Source organism: Phascolarctos cinereus, unplaced genomic scaffold (assembly GCF_003287225.1).
Source record: "Phascolarctos cinereus isolate Bilbo 61053 unplaced genomic scaffold, phaCin_HiC Scaffold_2;HRSCAF=192, whole genome shotgun sequence".
NCBI lineage: Eukaryota > Metazoa > Chordata > Mammalia > Diprotodontia > Phascolarctidae > Phascolarctos > Phascolarctos cinereus.
The window spans coordinates 393,745,171-393,753,425 of NW_027555625.1; the positions used below are offsets into that span (position 1 = coordinate 393,745,171).

At 44.1% G+C, this 8,255-nt stretch overlaps 1 non-coding gene and 1 pseudogene across 1 annotated transcript; one reads left to right on the forward strand and one right to left on the reverse strand.

The window, feature by feature from the left end:
• Positions 1 to 988: 988 nt before the first annotated feature.
• On the reverse strand, positions 989 to 1,533 carry LOC110212382 (small ribosomal subunit protein eS17 pseudogene; annotated as a pseudogene).
• A 2,812-nt stretch (positions 1,534 to 4,345) lies between these two features.
• LOC144456119 (U6 spliceosomal RNA) lies at positions 4,346 to 4,452 on the forward strand. The gene has a single exon (XR_013485020.1). It is a non-coding gene; the product is annotated as a U6 spliceosomal RNA (small nuclear RNA).
• The last annotated feature ends 3,803 nt before the right edge of the window (positions 4,453 to 8,255 follow it).

An 8,255-nucleotide genomic window follows, 5' to 3' on the forward strand; every position in this document is an offset into this window, starting at 1 on the left:
AAACACAAGAAATGTCCTTTTATCTGATAGTCATACTTCCTGCATAAGTGAAAAGGTTACCCAATTCTCCTTGAAAGGGGTGATTTCATCATTGTAGAAACCTTCAAATATGGAAATACTCTCCATGAGCACAGATCAGTGATTTATCCTTTTATCCTAGGGTGCTTGGAGAAATTAAATGGTTTGATCACGGTCATGCAGTTAGTTTGCCTCAGAGGAAGGATTAGAATCCAGTTCTTCTGGCTCTAAGGCCTAAACTCTCTGCCTTGAGACAGCCACACTATCTCTCAATGAGCGACTAAGTGACAGTAATCATAATAGCTGGTATTTATACAGGATTTTAAGCTTTGCAAATCACTCTACATATAGGCATTATTATTATAGGCATTGTTCCTGTTCTATAGGTGGAGAAACTGAGGTTCAGAGGGCTGAGGTTCAGCATTTTCTTCTCAGAGGGCTTACCTCATACTTCATTGAAAAAATACAGGTCATCTGTCAGAGCTTCCTCTGCTCTGATGGTTTCACACCTCAAAAGACCTTAACATCAAGTCCCCCTCTCTCTTCTGTACCAATCTCAGAATGACAAGGCCCTTCTCACTGACACCAAACTTCTCTATTTAACCTTCTGACTCTCCTGCAAGTTTGCCCTTCTGATCATTTCTCTCTCTCCCTAATTTTCAATTTTTCTTTATTAACTGGCTCCTTGCCTGTTACCTTCAAACACCCGCAGATGGGCAAGTAAGCCCAAGAGCCCTGGGAATAACAATACCCCTCCCCAGGATTACTGGCTGCGTTTCAGACAGGCCACAGAACCACCTTCCGAGGCAAAAACCACAGAGCAGGGGCTCACCATCCCTGCCACCATCTCCACCAGCTGAAGATCAACAGCTGCCACTGGGCAGAGAAGAAACGCTAGCTCTTCATTCCAGGTATTTTCACTGGCTGTCCCCCATGCCCAGAATGCTTTCCCTCCCCATCTTTACCTCCTGACTTCCTTCAGTTTCCAGTTAGAAGCCTACCTTTCCTATTCCCCCTTAATTCCAGTGCTTTCCTTTTGAAAGCATTTTCTTTTTTTTCTGGAGGGGTTCCCAAGTTTATTGGAAAGAGGGAAAAAGTAAATATTAAACAGCTCCTCTCGGTGTTCTGAAGTTCATCCCAGCCATGGGCTGGGTAACGTGCATGTTGGACAAACTGCCAAAGTCCAGGAGTTTCGACGTTTCTTTGGTCTCAGGGTCCACTTCAGTGATTTCCTGATCCAAAGCAGAGACCTCCGGGACATAGCTATGCCCCCTTTCTCTTTCTTCCTCCTGTGGTTTGATGGAGATAGCTCTCACAGGGCCTCTCTGCATCCGCTTCAGCAGATGAGTAACATGTCCCGCCATCTTGTTGCAGAGCTTCTTGCTGGGGATGACGGCAATCTCCTCGAACACACACATGCATGTTGGTGTGGAAGTCATTGCCCACGTGGGTGTAGTACTTTTCAATGATGACTCGAGCCACCTTCTTCATGGTCTTGGTCTGAACACGCCCCATGCTGGCTCTGGAGGGTGAAGGATGAAAGCATTTTCAATTTATCCTTTAGCAGAGACTGTCTTCTGTCTTTCTATGTATCCCCAGAGCTTGTGGCACATAGTAGGTGCTTAATAAACATTTAATATATATATTTATTTATTATACATACTTATACGTATATATATTTATTTATAAAAATAATAAATACATCTACTGACTGGCTATTTTTTTTTTTTTTTTTGGCTAGGCAATGGGGTTAAGTGACTTGCCCAGGGTCACACAGCTAATTGGTGTTACGTGTCTGAGGCCAGATTTGAACTCAGATTCTCCTGGATCCAGGGCCGGTGCTCTACCCACCTAGCTGCCCCTTGACTGACTATTATTGACTGAGATAAGTACAAGAGTGCCTAGAACAGAACTGCCTCATCCCGCATCCCCCACCCCATACAACTATCTATGCTTTCAGCCACAATCCAGGAAAGCAACCCTTGAAGACAGGCACCTGCCTCTGCAGGTGCAGCAGCTCCTGGCCTTCTCAGCAGCCTCAGCCATGAGAACTCAAAAGAAAAAGTCCTTGGCACAGCCAAATGGTTCAACATTTCAATCTGATGCGGCCTTATTAATAGCGTGACCTTCTGTCTCTAGGTTCGACCCATGTCTGATGAGGCAAATTTTTAAATGGCCTGACTTTGTACTAATTTTGCTCTTGGATGTATAGTTACGAAATGGTTTTTGCTTATGCTCCCAATCAGATAAAACTGTCTAGCAGTGAGCTGGGAGGTGGGGGAGGATCCCAGCCCTGCCCTAGGAAAGGTCACTTCCAAGGTCTTTGAGAGGTCTGTCACAATAAAAATGATGCCAAAGAAGATGCGTTTTTATTTCCTTTGCCTCTGAACCCTAAACATCACTGGGCCTTTCCATCTGCCTTACAGCTATTGCTGTTGTTCAGTTGTGTCCCACTGTCTGTGACCCCATTTGGGATTTTCTTGTCAAAGATACTGGAGTGGTTTGCCATTCCCTTCTCCAGGTCATTTTACAAATGAGAAAACTGAGGCAAACAGGTTTAAGTGACTCGCCGAGGGTCACACAGCTAGTAAGTGTCTGAGGCCACATTGGAACTCACAAAGATGAGCCTTCTCAACTGTAGGCCTAATACTCTATCCACTTTGCAGTCTAGCTACAGCTATATGTATTCCTTTTTCCTCTATGTGTTTTCTCCTTCTGTTAGGATGTGGGGTCCTAGAAAGCAGGAACCATCTTGCTTTTTTATTTGTATCCCCAGAACTTAACACAGTGTTTTGCACATAGTAAGTTCTTAATAAATGCTTTTCATTCATTCACATATACCCAGATCACCCTCCATCCTTAAAAAAAACCCAACAACCTCTTCATTTGACTCTACTCTTCCTCCATTATATTCCTACATTTCTCTTCTACTTCACAACCAAACTCCTGAAAAAAAGCTGTCTTTGCTGTTGCCTCGATTTTATCACCTCTCACTCTCTTCTCAGCCCCTTGAAATCTAGCTTAACTAAAACTGCTTTCTCCAAGGTCAGCAGTTATTAAACATTCATTAAGCACCTACTATTTGCCAGGCCCTAATCATTAATGGTCTCTTTATTGTTAAATTCTAAGTCTGTTTCTCAGTGCTCATGACTTCTTTAAAGCCTTTGATACTACTGACCACCTCCTTCTAGATATTTCCTTTTCCCTGGAATTTTATGACATTGCACTCTGAAACTGCTACTTGTCTGACCGATCCTTCTCACTTCTCTCTGCAGGATTATTATCCATTCCCCAACCCTTGTATGTGAGTGTACCCCAGGGCCATATCCTGGGCATTTTCCTTTTCTTTCTCTATGCTCTCATTTTTATTTCAGAAGCAAAAATGGATTTAATAACCATCTTTATACAAATGATTCCCAAATCTACACATCTAGCTCTCATCTCTATCTTAAGTTTCAGTGCCTTCAGTTGCCTCTCCTCCAAATTTCACTGAATCTTGTCAAGGATGGTGATGAAACATGATGCCCACCTGATGACAGAAGGGTGGTTCTGGGCCCAGGCTGACTCAGACCAGTCCCCTGGTAGTTCAGTTTCAATTCAGGAACAAAATGAGACATTTGTGGATCATTTAACAGTTAACAATAAGTGATTTACTCATTGATATCAGAAAAAGGATAGAAAGATATTCAAGAAGCAGGGGTCCTGAGGACCTTTTGAGTTTAAAGCCAAACGAAGCCACTTGGCTGAAGTTGCCCCTCACATTCTACCAGCCACACCAGAGAACATCTGGAGCTCCTCACCGCTGTTTTGTACTTAGGGAACCTGGAAGTGATGTCAACAGCCCAAACCTTTGTTCAGCTTAGCCAACCTGGTCTCAAAGATGGGTTCAATATCTTTTAAGGGAAAACTAGCCTAACTTGCATGAATTTTTATTAGAATATTGCTCCTTCCACAGAGGTAATGGATTCAGGGTACAGACTGAGACGTATATTTTGTATATGGCCAATGAAGGAATATTTTTTTTTGTTTGACTGGGCGTATTTGTTACAAGGTTGTTCTTTTTTGTTTTTTGGTTTTTTTCCCCAAAGGGTAGGTGAGGAGAGAAAATGCTTTTGGTTAAATAAAAAAATTAAAAATATAAGAATTGCTTGATAAAAAACATACATAATTTTTAAAGTTGGAAAAAATAGGTCATGTTGACCCTTCTTTTACCCTGAAACTAAACCCTAAATAATGGCTTGCATTGACTACTCTTCCAGATTAAAGATTGTTAAATATAAAAAAAAGTTTAAAAAATGAAGTAAATTCTGTCAAGAGTGCTTTTCTTGTGCTTTCTTTGGCAGCACATACACTAAAATGAGAATAATACCGAGAAGATTAGCATGGCCCATGTGCAAGGATGACATGCAAATTCGTGAAGTATTCCATGTATTTCTTTTCAGTTAAAAAGAGCATTTTCTTTGGAGAAACCCTAGACATACCTAAACTTTGTTTTGGAAATTTCACTGGAAATTTATTCTGGGGTGGGAACAGAACCAGGAGGAGAAATTGATTGTCTCTGGGGTCAGGCTTCCCCAAGATGAATTATGGGTCTAAGACTAATCCCCCCTGGGGTCCCTAGGTCTCTGGGTATATTTGGACCACTAGCATCATGCACAGTACCTGGCACCTAAATATTTGTGGATTGATTGATTTGTCCATTTTCACAAAACTAGTTGACTTAAGAGGAGCTTCTCAAAGCCCAATTCCTCTAGAATCTATGTCTAGAATTATTTCTTCTGTATCAGGTGTCTTGGGAAAGGAGGGGAAGAAAAAAAAATTGGCTTATTCAATGGAGGTTTACTTACATGTAATTAATCCATAATTCAATGGGCCTCCTGAATCCCTAAGACAAAACAGACCAGAACTGCCCTTTTGGGTGTCTTTCCATCTTTTCTCTTTCAGTCTCCTCTTGATATTCACTATAAGCTGATGGGACCTGGGACTTCTCACTGGCATAGGGAGCTCCCATATAAAGAAGTTCCTTCTATAAATGCAGATTGGCAGCATCTTAGCAAGTTGCCTAGAATACCAAGTGACTCACAGCCAGTATGTGTCAGTGTCTGAACTTGAACTCAGGTCTTTTTAGCTCCAAGGCCAGCTCTCTATAGACTACACATTGCATTGTTCTTATTAACTCAAATATACCTATAAAAAAATGCTGTGACCTTGGGGGATCAGGGTGGGCCTCATGGAATGAGAACTTCAGATGGGAAGGGTATCTCTTTGTGAAGGGGAGATCCTGAGGAAAACTGGTGTGGTATTCTGCTACAGTGCTCTGAATCGGACAGGAAGTGGGGGCAGGACATTTGAAGAGAAGTAGGTTGGTGCATTTGAGATAACTAGTGGATATAACCAGATAACCCTGGTCTGGGTTTAGAAGTTCTAGTTGTTTGTCCTTCTAACTCCTATAATCTAAGGAAAGCCGCTTCCCTTTTTTGGGCCTCTGTTTCCTCCCCTTAATAAAAGAATGAGGGGAGGGGTTTGAAGCTGATGATGGCTCAGGTCTCTTCCAGATCTGGTGCTCTCAGGCTGTAAACCCTTTCCCTTTCCCTCCCTATTGTACACAGCACAGCCCCCACCTTTTCTGGAGGCGAGACCATAAAGGCCTGACACAGAGCCAGGTGGGAAGCTTTCCATGAGCCTGGCTCTGGCTCCGAGCCAACGGGAGCAGCGTTTGCCCGTGGATGTTTATGGCAGGCGGATACGTAACATAAAAAAAGCAAGAAAATGATGGGTGCTGGAAGTCAGGTCGCACACATAGCAGCCGAATCAGGACTAGAAACTGGCTTTCTGGGATTGCAACAGCCTTTGGCGTCGCTGGCTTCTCAGAAACAGGGGGCAGAGGTGAGCGGCTGCCAAGGAGAACGGGCAGTGCCCATCTGCCGAGCCAGACTCCCATTGCCGAGGTCACCCTGAGTGTCAGGATCATATCCCAGCTCCTCAGCCGCCCCTGAGCCAACCACCTTCTGCACTCTGCTTCTCCTCCCTCTTCCCACCTCCCTGTGCAAAGTTCTAATCATTTCCATCATGTCGAGCTGCTCCTGGGTGACCTTGGGGAGCGCCTGGAACAGAGCTGCCAGAGGCTGCCAGGAGAAGGCCGACATCTCAGCTGGGAGGCCTGAGATCTAGAAGACGATGTGATTCATGACTACAGAGCCCACGGGGCAAAGAGACCGAGCAAGAAGACCAGATGCACTCTGACTCCTGCGGAAATCACATGGCAGGGGAAGTCAGGAATCCTTGGTTCGAATCCCGACGCTGTTCTCAATTTGTTAGGTGACTTTTGGCATCTGTATAAAGTAGCGGTGGTAGCAAAGGAGGCTGTGGGTTGGATTAGTTTACTAAATGATCTTGAAAGTCTTTTCCAGCTCTAGATCTCTACGATTTTTTGTGACTCCTTGACCTGCCTCATGCAGATAAGAGGTGCGCGGTGAATAGAGTGCTGGGCTTGGAGTTGGGAAGTCTTGAATTCAAATTTGACCTAACACTATGACCTTGGGCAAGTCACTGAACCTCCATCTTCTTCACCTTCCCATCTGTAAAATGGGCATAATAATAGGACCTACAAACAAGATCATATTTGTAAAGTGCTTTGCAAACCTTAAATTGCCACATAAATGCTAACTATTATTATTCGTCTCTCCCACTGTGGGACAAGGAGCAGCCCCAGGAGCTTTAAAATCAGGTAATGGAAGAAGTGAAAAATCACTGAAAGCAACAGAGCTATCCAGGATAACTGATAAGACTACCTCACTTCCAAAGGCTCAGCTCCTTGGGAGGGCTGTAAGAAACTGACTGGGGATCAGACTAAAGAATTTCGGGAGCAGGTGGGGAAGAACCCAAGCCTCATACAATCATTTTCTTCCGTTCCCCTACTCAATTACTCTGCAGGTGGGAGTTCTTTGTCTCTCCTCTCCTAATCTCATCTCTAACTCTTCCACCAGAGATTTACTCTGTTAGTCGTAATTTCTAGCTCTTTTGGACATCCTCCTGGACCCTCCTTCATCTATGTTTTAGGTTACTTCCCCAGATCCGTTCCTGCTTCCTGCCTTTAACTGGCTTGTCTTTCTCCTGAGACAGGAGCAGGGCCGAGGACAGCCCAGCTGAATGATTGATGAACCGGCAGCTAGTTTCTAACAAACACTGCGGGAAGGCAGGAAGGCAGGGGATCGCCATGCTACACTTCTCAGCTGGATCTTTTTCCCTGCCCCCATCTCATTACTAGCCCTCTCTGGGTGGTCCTGGAGAAACTGTCCCCAGCCCCCAGCCCCAATTTTTTATATGGTGAAACAGAGGTCCCCAGAGATGGAGTAGTGTAAAATGTACTGCCGTTGAAAATGGAAAACTAGTCCTCAAGTATCAGCTCGGTCACTGACTAAGTGACCTCTCACACATTATTTCACCGCTTTCTAAGCCTCAGTTTCCTCATCTGGGAAATGAGGATACTATATATTCTCCCATACTTACTTTATAGATATACTGTCAGACTCAAATGATATAGGGAATGCAAATGTGTGCTTTGTAACCCTACAGCATTATACAAATGTATGTAAAGTCTCTCTCTTACCTGTGGGTCATCCCAGAAAAGCTGCCCCAGGGTCAAGGTGTTCTGTAGTCAAAACCATAGCTCACAAGCAGAGGTGTGCTGGTAAGTGTTTAACAACCTACTGGGGGTGGGGTGGGGGAATGGATTAACAACATATTTTTATGTTTAATCTGCATCATTAGCCTTTCCCCAGCACTTTTAAAAGTCTATGACAATCTACAACACAGTAAATGAAACCTTGATTTACTGTGTTATGAGCACGCTGAAATTTAACAATCAGCTCAGACAAATTAGCACTGGCTGCAGTACACCCCTTCCATAAGCCCCACGGAAGATAAAATTCAAGGCAAAGAGTTTAATAAAATCCTCCTGCCCTAAAATGGGCAGTCTCCCTCGAACACATACAAACTGTTAGTGGGAGGAGCAGGCTCACCTAGGGGATCCTGCATGGGGAACACTTGCAGATGTGTAATCATGTTTGATGCATGCAGGAACAGAGATAGCAGCTGCCATTATCTTTGGGTGATGTCATTGAGCTGTTCTGCTGGGCCTGCTTCCCGCTGGCCTTCACACGCTGGGCCTTGCCTCTTTGTTAGGCTGTTCTCACTGATGCCACCTCCTGGGCTTCAGCTCTGGTTTCCCATAAGAG